Raw genomic sequence first — 21,345 nt, forward strand, 5'->3', positions numbered from 1 at the left:
AGTAGTATATGAAAATGAAGATATCTCTCTAATGCCGATTGGTGCTACCAACCTAGATTCACACAAATCTAGCCTGAGAGTCAGAAAGAACCAATGTGGTAGTATTGAACAGATCATCTTTAATCAAATAAGCAACCCCACCAGAACCATGCACACCACTTGAAGTGCGAACCTCCTCTCTACAAAATGAAAGCCATTGATATCCTATGTAACCTGCAAGAGGTCGAGCAAGACTCTCCTGAGTCTCGATAACAACTAAAAAATCAACATTCCCAACTACATCATGAAGTAAGCCTAGCAAGGACCATAGGGAGCCATTGCCGTTCCAACAGTTGACAAGCAGAGAGCCAATGGAGGCCTTAGACCTAGCCAACTGTTGGTGCTTAGACCATCATTTGGCTTAGGTATGTCTCTCATCCTAGCCCTTGGGAGGTGAGTCATGAATAACTGCTTTTAAATTACTTATTACTGCCCATTTCCTATTACTCCTTGCTTCTACCAAGAGGCTCCTGGAGTGCTTTAGTTTAACTACCTATGATTTTGTGAGGTCCTCATCAAGAAATATCTTTGTGGGAAGAAGGAAAAGCTTCTTCTTTTCCCTAGGAGCTCGTAGTCCATTAGCTAATGAGAGAAACCCAATAAAAAGGGTGTCATCATGTGCAAACCATGCTCTATCTAATGTAATATTGGAAATACCTAGTTGCTCACTGAGAAATGAGTAGCCTATGGGGAGATGATCAATAGAGGACAAAGGAAGACCTCTAACCTAAAGGTTGAGTTCCGTGAAGTTCCTAACCCAATCCTCTGCCAACTTCTCTTGGACAATTTTTTTGACCTCAAGCAAAGGCGTAGTGCTACAGTTTTTACAAGTGGAGGCCCAAGTTTTTATTTTCTACTCTGTTTCAGTCAAAAGAGATGTTTTTTTATTAACAAGCTCTATCTATTTTCCTTGAGGTTTCCCATATCCCCAAAGTATTCAATAATGGAGTTGATAACTTTTGTAATGCCTAATGTTTGTGTGGTAAAAGTTTCAGAGACGTCTTGGATGTATGAAGAATTAGCCATAGCCTACTAGTTCAAATCATTCAATGATTGAGATAGGGAGTGTATAGTGTCTTAGACAGTTTGTTTCACTAATTCATACTTCTACAACTACACTAAGAGACCTTGGGAAACTGCCGAGAGAGAAAGAATTGTGACTTTCAAAGCTGCATTATCCTTCTTCAATAATGTCAAGAAGTCAACTATCTATTGTAGTGTTGTGGGATTGGGTGGAGGTTCCATGATTCAAAATAGTACTACACAATATATGAATAAAAAAATCTAATCCTTATATTAATAAACCAAAGTAGATACTATACCCAACATTCTATGAAACAATTCACATACAATCTTGTCTTGCGGTGGATAATCTACTTGCAGAGGTATTTTGTTTAAATACTTGGGCCTCAATCACAGAAAACACCAACAACTTGCATACCGACCCCTCTAGAGTATAAAAACTCTATTATATCGCATTTAACATGGCTTAACCATGAATTTAACCTATAGAGGGAATGAGGCACAAACTAGAACCTGCAACATCACAACATTAGATCATGACATCTCCATACCCAGGCTCCTTGTTTGTTCATTGTAGATCCCCATAGTTAGGTCTTGAGCAAAAGAAAAAAAACTAATAAGCACTACTATAAGATGGATGGTATGCCATGGCTACCAGAGCTTTGATCAAATAGAAAAATTCACCAAATTTCACACCAGTGGTAAACTTAGAGAGGTGTTTCTGGCACTGAATAAGTTCCACTAGAACAAGAAAACAAAAATTTTCTAACTGTTTTGCAGAGGGTTGGGAAACTAGAACTAGAAGTAGAGATAAACGTTCATTAAGGTATGTATTAGCTGATTACTCTAGATTAATTTTAAATGCATTAAGTAAACATAAACCATTCACTGATTAATACAATCATGTTAGTGTCTCTATCCATCATATCATAACTAATCATCAATTACAAGTTTAATTCCCGAAATTATCATTAATAATACTTCCTTTGAACATTATGTTAAAACATGATATTTGTTTCCTTTCTATCATTAACTTAGATACATCATAGCATAACTATTCTTAAGCTCATTTTTCTTTTATCCATCAATATAAAGAGATACTTAAACAAATACCATTATTGAAACATCTTTTAAATGCTCTAAAATAATACAATGTGTTCACTTTTCCGTTTCCTTGCTCTAAGAGCTACCTTTTGCTATTTATATTGCTTTGAAATTGAATTAAATCAATATACATAATTAAGCCACATACTTATGACTCCTTTTAGGATATTATATTTATATTAATGGATATACATTAGTTGAATCTATAAGACTATAAGACTAAGGTTGAATCTAATAAAGTGATTCAAACCTCGATGTCAAGTGTTTAATTTGTATTGTACTATGAATGTGTGTGTATCATTGTGTATTTTGTGATGTATTGAATGTTATGTAAAAGTAAATCTTATGGTGTCACTTGACACTCATTATATGCATGTGTGCTGACATGTCAATTTGGGGTTAACAGAGGAACCCATTAATCTAAGACTGATTAGTTAGTAACCTAAATTAATTGTCCTTAATTAGGGTTTAGTGGAAATGTTACATCTTTGGAGTTTTTGAAGATCAAATATTTCAAGCCACTTGTATAGGTCCTAAAATGATCCTAGAGGCCAAATTTAATGTAATTCAAGTGCCGAAGTGGTATGTGTATGGGTTAAGAACCTTTTCCACCCTTTGAGAACTTCCTACTAACATTTATAACCCTTAAAATATCACAATTTTTCTTTGTTACGAAATTGGATCATATCCATGAGGTTACCCAAATTTTCACTCTTTCAAAATGTTGCCTTTGAGATAGGGGCAAGTGGAAAGACCATAAGAGGCTTAGAGTCAATTTTTGGAGTTATTGCTATTTTGAGTAGATAAGTTTAGAGGCTATTTAGAGTCCCTTGGAAGAGTTGAAGGTTGTTCACCCATTCTCTACATCTAGAGAAGTCAAGTGTGGAGTTGCAATAAGGAGATGATTTAACTCATCTCAAATTTCATTGCCATAACCTTTGTGAAGATAGGTTCTCCATTACCATAGCTATGTTCTTTTTCATTGCTTGTATGTGTTAAATTCTTGCATATCGTAGTATGCATGTGTTTGTATCATGTGAGGGATGGATATTGTGGATTTTATTTGCTTTATTTTCATGTTTCTTTTCCTTGTTTTGTTGGGGAAACTATGAAGGAAGTGTTTTCATTACTTACCCTTGGATAGGGCATAAATGACCAAGTATTGGAGAAGGGCTTTAGTTGGACTCCAAGTCAGTGTAGAGTCTTTTTTCATGTTGAGGAGAGGAAGGAAGCAAGGTGTTATGGGCCCTTGCTTTTCAATGCAAAATTGATTTTGTTTTGGGGAAATAAGGAGAGATAAGATAATATAAGATAAGATAAGATAATTTATTAATGTCCAACAAGAGACCACAAATGGGTCTAAAGGACTGAGAATATAAACAAGGGCTAGAAGGTAGGAAGACCACCAAACAATGTTTGAGTACAACAAAACAAAATAGAAACAATCATAACAAGAAGAACAGAAAGAGGAAAAACAACAAAAGGGGGATTACAAAACCACAAAACTAGTGGTTCATAATCATGGAAAAGTAACTCAAAACAAAAGGATAGCTAGCTGTGTGCAGAGAAATCTGAGCCCAATGCTGGGTGGAGAAAGAAATAGAAGTTTATGAGATTTGGTAGCCTTGGAAGAGGCATGTGATTTTGTGTTCTTATTGACATCTCCTACCTATAAAAATCCACCTTCTCCCAAGTCATAGATTCATTATGAAACCTTTTGTGCATACCTTTGATGGGAATTATATGTTTAGTTGGTCACTGTGATTGTTTTCTGAATGTCACTTAGTCGGTTACTAATTCTCCCAGCTGGGGGTGTGGCCTCCTTGAGGCCTAGGTTGAGAGGTGAGCTCTCCATGGTTGTTCTTTGTGTTTTTTAGATTATCTAGATAGGTTATCATGATGGAGCGATCCTAGTTTTCTTGGAGCACTAATGGTGTTCTTGATGTCATGTTATTGGAGGTTTCTCCATTGTTATACCACCTGTTGAATTACATATCCATGTTAAGAATGATCATGAAAGAGTGGTCTAAATGTGGTAATTTCAATATTTATAAATCAAACATTTAGTTATTGTATGAAATAAGCAAGTTATGTGATCAAGTGTTATTAAATTGTAAATCACATCTCACTTTCAATTAGATTGCTTTGTAAAAGTTTGAGTTTATAACTCTCTAAATTTCTCCGTGAAATCTTCGTTTTGATTCATTGTATTCGAAAGATCTTATTATAGAATATGGATAAATGAGTTATTTAATTGATAGATGCTATAATTCATCCTTAAAATCTTGTGAAAAAAATCAATATTCAATTTAGATACATTTATCTTACTTGCATATTGAAACCTCACTTCGTACAAATTTTGTTAATTCAAAAATTGTTACCTTATATTGCATTGTTTATAAACTACCTAAAACTACTCCTGATTTGAATACCAAATTTAACATCAAAATTATACCTACAATCCACTCAAGAGAATGAACCAAACATTAATACCCTATGATACTAAACATTTCTATGGGGAAACCTAGCACTTTGAAGGAGAAAAGAGAGCTTACAATTTTTATCTAATTGAGAGAGCCAAAGTTACTATCTGGAAAATGTATGGAAAAGTATTAATTCTCATTGCAATAGAGAATTTTCCTTAGAATCTATTATTTTCCTAATAAAAGTTACTCAAAAATTCCCCACCTAATAAACTTTATGGTATAACTCTCCTACTTAACTCTTACTAAGGATAACCATTCAAACTTATATATAAAATAAAACAAAATAAAATTACACTTGATGTAAGGGAGGAAGGGACACCCATGTAGTCTCACCCCCACCTCATACCTTCAAATTTGGGTGCAGGTATTGATAGGGAATGCAAAGTTTTAAATAAACAAAAAAAAAACTTGCAATGTATTGTGTTCCTAACTACCCCTCCCCTTCCCAATGTTCCTCTCCATTTCCATCCATTGGGAATCCTTTATTCCTTCCATACGTACATCTTACCATCCCATCACCTTGCTGATGTGGGTTATGGAAAATGAGACATTAGAGAGCATTTATTCAAATCTTGACCTTCCCCTCCCAGTCTCCAATGCATGCCATCCTGCACATTCCTCCCCAACATACTCCCTTGGCCAATTTTGGGCAGCGTACTAGCTACATGGAAAAATGTGATTCCACTTGGGAAGCACATATTTAGGGTTTGAGGAGAAGTGGTGGCAAGTGGACCACTTGGGTGATATGTCAAGTAGGTGGTTAGGTGTTTAGATAAGTTAGTTTATAATTAGTGTTAGTTTATAGTTTTTGTTTTATAAGTTTTGTATTATGAGATTAATGTTAGTAAATAGGTGTTAATGAAAATGTTTGTTTTCCTTTTTAATATTTAATTATATTAAAATGAAAGTGTTAGGTGTAAGTAGGGTTATGTTAGGAAATTACTTTGTGTTAGTAAAGTTTAGATTAGTTAGTAATCTTTACTTAGTACTATTTTATAGTTAGTTGATTAGTTTTAAATTTAGTTAGATTCAACTTATTAGTAATTTTGGTTAGTATTTGCAAATAAGGATTAGTATAAAGGTGACTTTTGGAATTAGGTGTTTTAAAATTTTTAGGGACAATGTTAGTTGCTTAGGTATGTAATGGTGGATTAATAATGTATTAAAAGGTAGTAGTTCATAAGAGATAATGGTATATGATTTCATGGTAAGGTAATAGGTATGTTAAAGTCAACTTAATAACAAATATTTAAATGTATTGTTTTAGTTGTAAATGGTTAGATTATATTCAGTACAAAGTGCTAAGATATTGCTAGGCCAACCTATAAATGCAGTTCAATATGTATCTATAATTTTAACTTGTAAAATGAATTAAGTAAAATTGTATTAAATCAATCTAGCCTAACTCTTCATTGCAATAAAAGTGATCCAACCATTATGTTACATTTAAACATGAAACTATAGTCAATCAACTGAATCATTCAACCTGACCTAGGTTTTCCTGTAGCACTGGAACCTAGGGTTTTGAAAACCATGCAATAGGATGGAATACCTATTTTTGTATCCTCATGGGACATAATCTGAACTAAACTATATACCTAGACCTGGTAACTCAAAAACTTATTGCACCTTGTTATCACTCTTCTGCATTTTACTAAATGATAGTCTACATGTTTATATGTTAACTTAGTTGAATTTACCCCCCTTAAAAAAAAAATTGTGTGTTTTTTCCTAAAATTTTGGGCATGACATTTTGGTATTAGATCATCAATTTCAACACTAGGAACCTAAAACCATTACATTTTAACTTTTTCAAAACTTTAACGTTTGTGAAGGATGCCTCCCACCACACAAAATGCCCAATGAGGTAGAGGTCATAGAGCTGCGGGTGGTTGGGTAGAATAGGGGGTTGGAACACCACCTCCACCACCACCTCCACCACCTCAATCTCTACCTCCACCAACACCATCACCACATGACCCTAACTAGGATATTTTGGATGCCCTCCAAACCCTGATTGGAGTAGTTCAGTAGAGGCTACCACCCATAGTACAATTTGAGCAGAAGATTCCTAAAGGGAAAGCATAGGTACCTAGAGGAGGCATGAAAGATGATAGAGAGAAGAGTATGAGTCCCCCACAAGGCAGTTTGAGGGACAAAGCAATCACGAGGGTGAGTTAGTGCATTAGTTAGAACCACCACTTGATAGACCTCCTAGACATGTAGGAAATGAGATCAAGGAGTTGACATGACTCCATCCACAATTGTTTTTGGGCTCCACTGATGGGGCAGTAGTAGAGGCTTGGTTATAGAGTCTGCAATGGTGATTTGGATTACATCCTTATGGGAGTAATCTAAAGGCATGACTAGCAGTCCATTTACTACAAGAGAATGCCTCCAATTGGTGGCAATAGGAGGAATCTATAGGAGGAGTGAGGATTGCCACCCTTACATGAGAGACATTTTTGGCCAGATTTTGTCAGAAGTATCTTTTTGAACACTTTAAACAAAAGCAGATAGAGGAGTTCCATTCTCTACAACAAATGGGCCTCATAATAGCCCATTATGGGAGTCAGTTCCTCAAGATCAAACATTATGTTGAATACATGAAGGATGAGAAACTACGGATCCATCATTTCGTCATGGGATTTGATTTCTCTCTCTAGGGTACAGTCCACTTAGCTTTCCCTACTACTTTTAGATGAGTAGTTGAGATAGCACTAGTTACCGAGGATTCTCAAGGTAGATAAGAGTCTCAGGATCGGTCTCAGAACTGAAACTCTACTCAGTAAGTAGTTAGGACAATAGAGACCCCCCTTGGAAAGGGAATTAGAACAACTTAGCAATGTCCTTTAAGGGTGTACTCTAGGTAGAAACCATCACAGGGATATCAGGGCTCTAAGCCCAAGTAGTGGTAGTCATATGGTTCTAAATAGGATCAGAAGGCATAGGCCTCAAAGTTACAGCTAGGTTACACTAGATCTAGTAGGACTGGAGGTCTACAACAATCCAAATCACAGGGTGTATAGGTTTATACCCAGGGACTATGCTACACTTGTGGTGGCATGGGTCACCTAGCTAGAGAGTATTCATAGTGGGGTAGAAGCAAGGAGTTGTGTCTCAATTTCACGGAAGTTCACGGATTGAGATCATGCTTCTTTAGAAACAAGTACCCATTTTAAAAAAATGGGTACTCATTTTAGGCTCAAGCACCTGATCCTAAATTTAAAAAATGGGCAGTTGTTTAAAAAAAAATTGGGTACCCATTTTTGAAAATATTAAAAAATTGTATTTTTTAGAAATGGGTACTATTTTTGAAAAGTTAAAAATGGGTACCCATACTTATTTTTAAAAATTAAAAATTTTGTTTTTTGGGGGGATTTCGTATGCCGAATGGGTACTCATTTTTTGAATTTCAAATAATGGGTGCTCGTTTCTTACAACATTGGGTGGGATTTTTTCTCCCACCTTGAATTTTAGTTCGAGATAGGCTTGGTGAGACCAAGCCTATGCCTTGACCTCAAGATTTGGCTAAGGCATTGAACAAACAAATTCACACCTTGCCATAATTTTCAAAGGATCTTCTCGATCAAATTTTTTTATGAAACAAAAACCCATTAGAGCTCTCACTGTGCTAATTTTAGAAATATACATTTTGTAGTGCTATGATTTTATTTAATATTTTTGTATTATTTTTTAATGAAGGTGGTACCTAAATGTAAAATAGTGAAGTTCACTAAAACTTTAATAACTTTTTTATTTTATAATTTTTCTTAAATCAATTTATATGTCATCAATCTACATACAATTCTTTTGAGGTTAAAAAAAGATTTTTTGAAAAAGTGAAATTTTGATCAAATTATAGTGTTCATACACAAGAGGTTTTAAAATTTTCCTTTGTAGCCAATTAATAACTAATAATAAAAGAAATATTCAATAAAAAATTATGAAAAAATATTTTCATCATTCTTAGGTGTATTAGGTAACTCTCTTTAAAAGAATTTACAAAAATTCATTTATTTGTTTCAAATTATGGTGTCCGTACACGAGTGTGGTATGGTTCTAAAACAAACATTTTAAAAAAGTGGTTTCTAAAAATTCATAGTAAAAACAAAATCTATCATATGGGTACACAAATAAATTACATATTCAAAAACTAGATTTTGAACACTAAAAAATTATTTTTAAAGTTTTTTATATTCAATCTCTAAATGCCTCAAATTTTGACATCAATTGATAAAAAATTTCAAAAATAGGAAAAACACTTCCACTTTTTGCCCAAAAGTGAGATCCAACTTCTTGCACTTACCTAGGGACAATCAGGTAGTGGTCAGAGAGGGGCCACCTCAGAGCCTACAGTTTGTGATATGGGTAGATCCCACTTGTGGCCAATAACTGATAGGTTAAGCATCAGGCCATAGTTATAGCGGCTATAGGTATGATACGAGGTAGTATGGTTGCTATTTTATTTGATTCCATAGCGACTGACTCCTTTATATCTCCATTTACAATGGAGCATTGCGGGCTAGTGACAGTTAGATAGGATGTTAGTTGGGAGGTAGAGTTAGCCTTTGGAGCCAGAGTGTTAGTTAGTTCCATGGTTCAAAATTGTCAAATTCAGATTGGAGACACATCCATGATGTTTGATCTACACATTAACCCTCTAGGTTCATATGATATTGTCCTTGGTATGGATTGGCTTTATGCCCAGAATGCCAAGATGGACTGTCAATAGAAGAGAGTAGAATGTGTGGATAAGCATGGGATTTCTAGAGTGATCTCCAAAGTGTAGAGACTTGTATCTCTTCGTATGATTTCTGCTATGTAGCTTAGATGGTGCATGCAAAAGGGATGCCATTTGTTTGCTATCACCATTAGCAGTAGAGAGGAGGATTTAGAGGGAGAGCCATCCCTCGATGATTTTCCTATTTTGTAAGAGTTTGCAGATGTATTTCCTTTGGAGCTCCCTGGTATGCCTCAACCCAAAGCAGTGGATTTTCACATAGATCTTGTGCCAGGAGTCAAGCCAGTATCGAGAGCACCATATAGGATGACTACTCATGAGCTTGATGAGCTAAAGACTTAGTTGGAGGAAATCTTAGAGAAAAGTCATATTCAACCTAGTGTGTCACCTTAGGGTGCACCAGTGATCTACGTGAAGAAGAAGGATGGATCACTTAGGTTATGCATTGATTATAGACAATTGAACAAAGTAATCATTAAGAACCGATACCCACTTCTCAGGATTGATGAGGATGGATCACTTAGGTTGTGCATTGATTATATTCAATTGAATAAAGTAACCATTAAGAACTGATACCCACTTCCCAGGATTGATGATCTCTTTGATCAGTTACAGGGTGCTCGAGTATTCTCAAAGATAGATTTGAAGTTAGGTTATCATCATTTGAGGATTGTGGAGAGTGATATCTACAAGACTATATTCCATATGAGGTATGGTCACTGTGAGTTCACTATGGTACCATTTGACCTTAATAATGCTCCAGTTGTATTCATGAGCCTCATGAATGGAGTATTTTGCACCTTTTTGGATAAGTTTGTAGTTGTATTCCTAGATGATATTTTGATATATTTTCATGATGAGAAAGAGCATGAGGAACACCTAAGAAAAGTGTTGCAAAAGTTGAGAGAAATCTAGTTGTATGGAAACTTGTCGAAGTGTGTATTCTTCAGACCTGAGATACATTATTTGCGTTATGTTATATTAGGTGATGGAGTCTTAGTAGATCCATCGAAGATTAGGGCCATCATGGATTGGTCAGCACCCACCAGTGTCACTGAGGTGAGGATTTTTATGGGATTATGAGGATAATACCAACGCTTTAGTGCAAGATTCTCTAGATAGGCACACCCGGTCATGTCTCTTCAAAGAAAAAGGAAGAAGTATGAGTGGATAGAGAAGTGTTAGAGAGCTTTCAAAGAGCTCAAGAGAACCCTCACAACTGCATTGATCCCTGCAGTGCTAGATCCTTCTGTGAATCTTGTGGTGTAAACAAATGCATCTTTGAATGGTATACGGGAAGTCCTTATGCAAGATGGATGACCTATTTCCTATGATTCTACGAAGTTGAAGACTCATGAACTTAATTACCCTACTCACAACCTAGAGCTTGCAACAGTGGTGCATGTTTTAGGGAGATGACACCACTTCCTTTTAGGTCATAGATTCAAGCTTCATTCCGACCATCAGAGCTTGTAGTACATATTTACATAGCCAAACCTTAATGCTAGGCAAATAAGGTGGATGGAGTTCCTTTGTGAGTACAATTTTGATGCTCATTATATCAAGGGATATGATAATGTGGTTGCAAATGCCTTGAGTAGAAGGCACCATGAGTTTTCATCTGTGACCACTTGCACTAATTTAAGAGAGCGTATCCTACATCATTTGCTAGAAGATGAGCTATATGCAGAGGTTAGTCAATTGGTGCATTCTTAGAGACCCTTAGAAGGGAAGTACTCCTAGTATTCATTGGAGTCTGATGGACTTTTGCATCAAAGAGAATATATCTATGTAGCTTCCATTGGCAGTTTGCACAAGCTCATTGTACTTGAGTCTCACAGAGCACAAGCTCATTGTAATTGAGTCTCAAAGAGCACCTTATGCAACACACTTAGTGTTAAGAAGCTACATGCAGATTTGAGGTAGTTATATCATTGGCCAAGCATGAGAGTGCAGATTGCTAGCATTGTTGTGAGATGCCTTGAGTGTCAGAGGGTGAATGCAGAGCACCATCATCTCGATTGGCTTCTTCAGCGTCATGAGATTCCATAGTGGAAGTAGGATACCATTTCTATGGATTTTATTATTGGTCTTTCCATGTCTTTTTATTTCCATGATGTAATTTTGGTGATGGTTGACATGTTAACCAAGGTTTCCCACTTCTGACCCATGCGTGCTACTTTCACATCACAAGACATAGCTTTGGTGTTTTTGTGGGACATTGTCAGACTTCATGACATTCCCCATAATATCATCTTAGATAGAGACTCACTATTCACATCATCCTTTTGGAGAGAGATACAATCAACATTGGGCACTGCACTCAATTTTAGTACATCATACCACCCTCAATTTGATGGTGAGACTGAGAGAGTGAACTAGGTGTTGGAGGATATGTTGCACATGTACGTAATGGACCATCAGGTCAAATGTGATGAATACTTTCATCTTGTTGAGTTTTCTTATAATGATGGGCACCATTCCTCTATAGTTATGCCACCTTATCAGGCCTTGTATGGAAGACCTTGCAGAACACTCTTGAGTTGGGATAGGATCGAGGATAGAGTATCTATTGGTCCTCGAATAGTCAAAGAGATGGAGCAATAGGTGACATTGATTTGACAATGCCTTAGAGAAGCATATGATAGGTAGAAGAAGTATGCTGATGTGAAGAGGAATGATCCAAAGTATAGAGTTGGAGACAAAGTATTCTTGTGTGAGCGACCACACAAGAGTCCAATTCAATTGAAAAAGGGTTCTAAGTTAGCAGCTCAATTCATTAGACCTTTTGAGGTCTTGGGGAGGATAAGACCAATTGTTTACTGTCTAGCCTTGTCACATAGCTTGTCATGCATCCATGATGTGTTCCATGTTTCTATACTTAGAGGATATATATATGACGAGTCTTACATTATAGATTGGGATGCCTTGCAAGTGGAGTCAGACAAATAGTTAGCAATGGATTATTATTGCTTGGTGGACCCTAGATCTTTGAGGCCAAGAACTGGACCAGGTTAGGGCTAGTGGAATTGTTATGATGAGGTTACAACTTCATGGGAGGATGGAACACAGATGAGATCTCAATACCCATACCTTTTTGATGAACTCTAAGAGAAAGTTCATGCCTAGTGGGGGAGAATGTAAGGCCTCACCCTAATCCATCATATCACATCTGATATATTATATTTTGAGACATTATGACTCGATATGTTGATACATTATTTGATTGATTGGACATTATCTATATTATTTATGTTGTGTGATGTTCTACTTAAAAATGCTTAATCATGTTATTTAAAGTTTAATGTGTAGGCATGCATTATGATGATGTATTTTAGTAAATGATTTAGAATTATGAATATGTTAAAAACTTTAATTATGCAATTAGTGATGATTAAATATGTGTGCAGAAATGAGAAAGGTTATTTAAATGAAATTTTTAATGTTTGGTCAATTTGATTATGCAAATTTGGTTTAAATATATGAATGTGATGTTATCAAACTACTAATATTCGAATTGAGTGTGTAGGATAATTAACCATTAAATTAATTGAAGAATTAGTAATTGACTCTATGTGCAAACTTTAAGAATAAAGCTGAATCTAATAAAGTGATTCGAACCTAGTTGGCAAGTGTTTAATTTGTATCGTACTTTGAATGTCTGTGTATCATTTTGTATTTTGTGATATGTTAAATGTTATTTAAAAGTAAATCCTATGGTGTCACTTAACACTCATTATATGCATATGTGTGCTAACATGTCAATTTAGGGTTAGCAAAGTAACCCATAAATCTAAGATTGATTAGTTAGTAATCTAAACTTATCTTCCTTAATTAGGGTTTAGTAGAAACGTTACATCCTTAGGGTTTTTGAAGATAAAATATTTCAAGCCACTTGTATAGGTCCTAAAATTATTGTAGAGGCCAAATTTAGTGCAATTCAAGTGCCCAAGTGGTATGTGTATTGGTTAGGAACCTTTTCCACCCTTTTGGAGCTACCTAGGAATATTTATGACCCCTAAAATATCCCAATTTCCTTTTGTTGCGAAAATGGATCATATCCATGAGTTTACCCAAGTTTTCACTCTTTCAAAAGGTTTCCTTTATGATAGGGGCAAGTGGGGAGACCATAGGAGGCCTAGAGTCAAGTTTTAGAGTTATTGATATTTTGGGTAGATAAGTTTAGAGGCTATTTAGAGTCCCTTGGAAGAGTTGAAGGTTGTTCACCCATTCTCTATATTTAGAGAAGTCAAGTGTGGAGTTGCAAGAAGGAGAGGATTTAGCTCATCTCAAATTTCATTGTCATAACGTTTGTGAAGGTAGTTCTCCATTACCATGGTGATGTTCTTGTTCATTGCTTGAATGTGTTAAATTCTTGTATATTGTAGTATGTGTGTTTTTGTATGATGTGAGGGATGGATATTTTGGGTTTAATTTTCTTTCTTTTCATATTTCTTTTTCCTTTTTTTGTTGAGGAAACTATGAAGGGAGTGTTGGCACTACTCACCCTCGAATAGGGTAGATGTGGCTATGTCAAAGAGAAGGGCTTTAGTTGGACTCCAAGTCAGTGAAAAGTATTTTCTCATGTTGAGGAAAGGGAGGAAGAAAGGTGTTATGGGTCCTTGCTTGTCAATGCAAATTTGATTTTGTTTTAGGGAAATAAGGAGAGAAAGAAATGGAAGTTTGTGAGATTTGGTAGCATTGGAAGAGGCATGTGATTTTGTGTTCTTTTTCACATCTCCTATTTGGAAAAATCCACCTCCTTCGAGGTCATAGGTTCATTATGGAACCTATTGTGCATACCTTGGATGAGAATAATATGTTCAGTTGGTCATTGCGATTGTTTTATGAATGTCACTCGGTCGGTTACTAGTTCTCCTAGCTCAGGGTGTGGCCTTCTTGAGGCCTAGGTTGAGAGGTGAGCTCCCCATGGTTGTTATTTGTGTTTTGCAGATTGTCTGGATAGGTTATCATGATGGAGAAATCCTAGTTTTCTTAGAGCACTAATGGTGTTCTTGATGTCATGTTGTTGGAGGTTTCTCCATTGTTATACCACCTATTGAATTGCATATCCACGTTGAGAATGTTCATTAAAGAGTTGGTCTAAATGTTGTAATTTCAATATTGATAAATCAAACATTTAGTTATTGTATGAAATAAGCAAGTTATGTGATCAAGTGTTATTAAATTGTAAATCACTTCTTACTTTCAATTAGATTTCTTTGCAAAAGTTTGAGCTGATAACTCTCTACCTTTCTCCATGAAATATTTGTTTTGATTCATTATGTTCGAAACCTCTTATTATAGAAAATGGATAAATGAGTTATTTAATTGATAAACGCTATAATTCATCTTTAAAATCTTGTGAAAAATAATTAATGTTTGATTTAGATACATTTATTTTACTTGCATATTGAAACTTCAATTCATATAAATTTTGTTAATTAAATGATTGTTACCTTATATTGCATTGTTTATAAACTACCCAAAATTACTCCTAATCTAATATATATATATATATATATATATAGCACTTGATGTAAGGGATGATAGGACACCTATGAGGGCCCACCCCCATCTCATATCTTCAAATTTGGGCCTAGGTATTGCTAAGGAATGCAGAGTTTTATATAAACAAAAAAAAACAAATATATAAACAAACAAAATAGAAACTTGCAATGTATTGTGTTCCTAACTACCCCTCCCCTTTCCAACATTTCTCTCCATTTCCATGCATTGGGAATCCTTTATTCCTACCATAAGTACATCTTACCATCCCATCACCTTGCTGACATGTGTTGTGGAAAATGGGAGATTAGAGAACATTTATTCAAACCTTGACCTTCCCCTCCCAATCTCCAACACATCCCATCCTGCACATTCCTCCCCAATGTTCTCCCTTGGCCCATTTTGAGAAACACACTAGCTCCATGGGACAACGTGATCCCACTTGGGAAGCACACATTTGGGGTTTGGGGAGAAGTGATGGAAAGTTGGCGACTTGGGTGATGTGTCAAGTAGGTGGTTATGTGCTAGGATAAGTTAGTTTGTAACTAGTGTTAGTTCATAGTTTTTGTTTTATAACTTTTGTATTATGATGTTAGTGTTAGTAAATAGGTGTTAATGAAAATGTTTGTTTTCTTTTTTAATATTTAATTATATTAAAATAAAAGTGTTATGTGTACATAGGGTTATGTTAGGAAATTACCTTGAGTTAATAAAGTGTAGATTACTTAGTACTATTTTATAGTTAGTTGGTTAGTTTTAAATTTATTTAGAATTAACTAATTAGTAATTTTGGTTAGTATCTACAAATAAGGTTTAGTATAAAGGTGACTTTTAAAACTAGGCATTTTAAAATTTGTAGAGACAATGTTAGTTGCTTAGGTATGTAATGGTAGATTAATAATCTATTAAAAGGTAGTAGTCAATAAGAGATAGTGGTATATGATCTCATGGTAAGGTAATGAGTATGTCAAAATCAACTTAATAATGAATATTTAAATGTATTTTTTTTTAGTTCTAAATGGTTAGGTTATATTCATGACAAAGTGCTAAGGTATTGCTTGGACAACCTATAAATGCAGTTCAATACACCTATAATTTTAACTTGTAAAATGAATTAAGTACAATTGCATTAAATTGATCTAGCCTAACTCATGATCAAAATAGAAGTGTTCCAACCATTATATTACATTTAAACATGAAACTATAGTCAATCAACCGATTCATTGAACTCGACCTAGGTGTTCGTATAGCATTGGAACCTAGGGTTTTGAAAATCATGCAATAGGATGGAATACCTATTTCTACATCCTTGTGGCTCAACTATGTACCTAAACCTAGTAGCTTAAAAACTTATTGCTCCTTGTTATCACTCTTCTGCATTTACTAAATGATGGTCTACATGTTTATATTCTAATTTAGTTGAAACTACCCCAAAAAAAAAATTATTCATGTGTTTTACCTTGATATTTTTGGCATGACATGTTCCTAAGGTGGTAGTACCCTTCCCAAAATAAAGAACAATGAGGTTATAAAAAATAATAATGGAAAAAGAATTGCCAGAGGCAACAATATCAAGAGTGAGGGACTCTAAGGTATTGACTAGGTGAGCATCATCACACACCCCTCAAATGTTGGGATCAATCCCCTAACCAATTTTTTCCCTGCTACACCTAAGCCTTCTACATAATGACACATGATCCCAGTACACCAATAGAGCATATGCAACCTCTTAACCATCTTTATATTTATTAATGGGATCACCCAAACTCCCAAATAAAAAGTTAATTTTATTAATGTTTTAAATTAACTACCAAACTCAGATGTAGAATCCAACCTACATAGGGCCTAGTCACCTACTTCATAGGATCCTCTAGCAACTAATTCTGGGTTCTAGCACCTATGGTGAGCTACTCACCCAGAGAACCTAATTTAACCTACCCTTAAGAAAGCATAATAAAAAGTTGATTGGGTTTAGCAAACCTCTAACTGTCCCTAGCTCAATGGACAACCCTAAATCCTAATATGGCCTTCAAAACTCATGAGAAGGAATCAAAATGATCTATACATGGTATTGATATAGTGCAAGGCAGGAGAATCCCCAAAGGAGATGGCCAACTACAAACATTAATTACAAAATTAGTTATGCAAGATCCAACTTTTAAACCCAATCCCAGCTAGTCCAGATACACAACTAGATAAGAACATGAAGAAGAATCCACACTTGTACCCTTAGGTCCACCAAGTAATCCTCTAGTTCCTAAGACGCAACCCTAACTCTTCAAAATTTGCAACTACTCCTCATCCCCTTCTCCAAGTTGGAATGAATATTACTCTTCCTCCTACGAAAAGACTATACATGACCCCTTACTTATATCCAACTAAGTCACATGTTGGCCCAACTCATTAAAAACTAAATTAAATCCCTTACATTCAATATAGGTTGAGCCACAAGTTGGCTATAACACTAACTTAAATACCCATACAAAAATTAAATGCCAAAAGTTAGCTCACAAACAACTCGACACCAATAGAAACAAAGACGAAACTGTACACCAGTAAATTTCCAAGCATTGTCGAGCTCCAGAGACCATGCCAAGTTCCAAAGACCATGCCAAGTTCCCAAACATATACTGTACCCAATAGCAACCAAGCACCACTCCTTCGACCAATTACTAGTCGAAGCATCCTCCAAAGTAACTACTGAGCCTCCTCCCATGAACTCCAAAAGAGTCACCAAGCAAACCCAAAATGCTCCTACATCAGACTCCCCAGGTAAATAGTAAATTGTGTCCCACACTTCGATGCCTAAAGAATGATCAATAACCATCTTCATCTTCACCAAAGGCTTCCACTCAAACATGGATAGGAAAACCAATTTGCACATCATCCACATTTGCATCATTTTGTCAAACACCAAAATCTCAACCATCAAATCAACATGCTCACTCCCACGAACAAATTGAACATAATACTTCATCATTAAAACCTCATCCACATCAGAAAGTAGTGAATCCACAGTAGTAGCAACAAACTCCATGTCAGTAGCAATATGTAGATCTCTATCAACATATGCTAAACTCACAACACCAACAATCTCATTGCTCATAATAAGATGATCTGTAACATACATCTCACCACCAACAACAATCAGATCATCTATGACCAAATTCTTTGAAATCTCCATGTTAGTCCCAACCAACCGATCATGAAAACCAATCTCCATGCCAGTATCAACAAGGTTAGGAATATCCACAACAATAGCCTCTAGTTGCTCTGCAAGTTTTGTATCAGACTCCGCAAACTAATAAAAAAAACTAACCCCTTCCACCTCGACCTTGTTATGTCATCTCTCTCGAATAAGTCTCTTAACTGGTGAGACAACTCTCTTCCGAATTGGTAGACTCCAACTCCACAAACATCTACGCAATTTCTTCCTTATCTCATCCTTAACTCAATCAACTAAGCTAGCTTCAAACTGAATATACATCTCAAAAAGCCTCCTCTTCACCACATCATGAAGATTTGCAATCATCCTAGGGTCAAATCCCCTCAAAGCCATCTCCCAAGATCTTAAAAAACCCTCTGCAAAAAATCCTTTCCATGCTCCTTGTAATAAATTTTAAATGTTTGCAAGTTAGATCACAACCTACCACCTCACACAAACTATCAGGAACCACATCACAAGTCCAAAACCATAGATCTACAATCCAAAAAATCTCTACAATCATGCCTCAACAAGATTGGTCTTCCATCTTTGCATCCATCAATCCATCTACAAGCCCTGTATAATTTCAAGTCAGAATCATGATCTTCCACCTCACAACTAAGATATCTAGGACTCTAAAAGGAACATTACACCACTAGATCAAGATATTCTTAGATCAACTTTTCCCAACCCAAGCCTTGGTGCAAACTGCCTCAACTTTGGCAATCTGTCTACACACTCAAGAACAACCTTTTCTTTGATACCATCTGACATAGTGCAAGGTAGGAGAATCCCTAAAGGGGATGTCCAAACCCACAACAAACAACCACAGAGCAAAAATACAACAACAAAGCAACAATAATGCAAGATCTAATACCCAATCACAACTCTTTATTCATATAATAATTGATCACATATAATATGCCTAGTTGTAAGGCCTTCTTGGTTAGGGCCAATGACAAATAGCAATTACAAAATCAGTTCTACAAGATCCAACTTACAAACCTAATCCCAACAAGTCTAGATACACAACTAGATAAGAACACCAAGAAGAATCCACACTTGTACCCTTAGGTCCACCAAGCAATCCTCTGGTTCCTAAGTTGTAGCCCTTCTTCAAAATTTACAACTACTCCTCATCCCCTTCTCCAAGCTGGAATGAACAATGCTCTTCCTCCTACCAAAAGACTCTACAAGATCCCTTACTTATACCAAACTAAGCCACAAGTCGACCCAACTCATTACAAAATAAATTAAATCCCTTTAATTAAATATAGGTTGAGCCACAAGCTGGCTACAACACCAACTTAAATACCCATACACAAATTAAATGCCAAAAGTCAGCTCACAGATAACTCGACACCAATAGAAACCAAGGCCAAATTGAGGACCAGTAAATTCCCAAGCATTTCCAAGCTCTAGAGGCCATGCCGAGTTCTAGAGACCATACCGAGTTCCCAGACATAAACTGTACCCAATAGTGACTAAGTACCACTCCTTCTAAGCATCCTCCAAAGTAACTATTGAGCCTCCTCCCATGAACTCCAAATTAGTAAAAGAAAACCCAAAACACTCCTGCATCAAATATCAAAACAATATTGAATATATTTAAGGTCCAAATGAATTAAAATTAAGACTCTATTAACCTATAACCCTCTAACACTTGATAAATTTCAAAAATTGATTTATTTTAAATAATGGTTAAATGTCAAGCAAAACCATCAACGAGAAATGACCCATATCATTTACAAAACATATAAGTAATCCAGTCACTTTAGTGAAAAAAAAACATCTCTATATACTTTTTCTAAAATTTATGTGAAGATCCTTGGTGGGGATGAAAGTTATGGCTTAAATTCTTTAAAAAAAAACCCTAGTCAATGTTTCAACATGCATTTACTAAAATGGTTGTAACTTTCACAAAACATAATAAATATCTATCAAACTAGTGGAAAATGAAGTATAAAATATAGGAGCTATTGGCATCTGAATTAACAACTTTTGAATAACCTAGTGATAAGAACACATGCACCTAGGGGCAGCCAACTCCCATCTTCAATGCACCTATTCAAACACTAGGGCCAACTATAAAACCATTTAACTCTCCTTCTTCTCTTTAGGCTTTGTGAAACCTAGGTGGGTGGACCTTAGATTCTTTATATGGTACCAATGCAAGGCATATAACTGAATCTAGACAAAGCATATAATACCCTTATTTCTCCTATACTTATGCAATAGGATAGATGTGTAGTAGAAAATTTCAAATCCTATGAAATCCACAAGATGAGTGAGGGTATCCTTTCATCTCTTAAATAGAAAGGGAAATGGATGATCATAAATTTGATTTCAGAAGATCCCAAATATGCAACAATAAGAAACATGTTTATCATATAGCTGATTAGTGCCTTATCTATTGGGCAATTCCATAAATCATACACATACACCTATGATACCAGTGACATATTCCATACATCAAGATATCAGATCTATCCTATCACTTTGTGAATCAGACATCAGTTTTCATAAAGACCTCATACTCATGCAATATCCTTCTAATATAACCAACAACCCTATTGGATATATCAAGCACTTACTTGACTCTTTGTTCCAACAACAAAACACATAAGATATACAACCTTAAGGGGATGCACAAGGGTTTAATTTATTTGTCCCTAAACCACAAAACATTGCAAATTATAGAGATAAGAGATGAGATTCATAATGAAACTAAGAAATTTCTCGCTCATTGTATTCATTTCTTTGCAACTATACATTCAAGGTGCATGTAAGCGACCCATAAAACTACTAAACAAAACAAAACTATCTATATTAGCTTCATTATTGCTGATCATATACAGAGAAAAATTGAAAAGATGGTACCATAGCTTGGTTAAAAAAATTTCGAACTCTGGAACCCCTTTCTCCTCATCCTGAAAATCCTTATAAAGGATTACAACAAGCTACAGATGAGAGGACCTGTCAAATTTGATTGAAAATCCAAAAACCCATATAAAGAATGCATAAGATATTTCATTTAACACTCTTTGCATTGAAACTAGGACAATAACCATAAAATCAGTATGGTGATATCCACTATAGGGGTCTTTAATTCAATTCTGTTCATTATCTATTGCTTTGGCTATCAAGATCTTCAACTATCTCCATCGTTAGGGTTATCAATTCTCCCATCAAGATTTGAATTTTTCTTGATAAGCTACCCAACATACTAGATTTGA

This window comes from Cupressus sempervirens, chromosome 1, assembly GCF_028749045.1.
Source record: "Cupressus sempervirens isolate cs-2001-9-10 chromosome 1, ASM2874904v1, whole genome shotgun sequence".
Classification (NCBI taxonomy): Eukaryota; Viridiplantae; Streptophyta; class Pinopsida; order Cupressales; family Cupressaceae; genus Cupressus; species Cupressus sempervirens.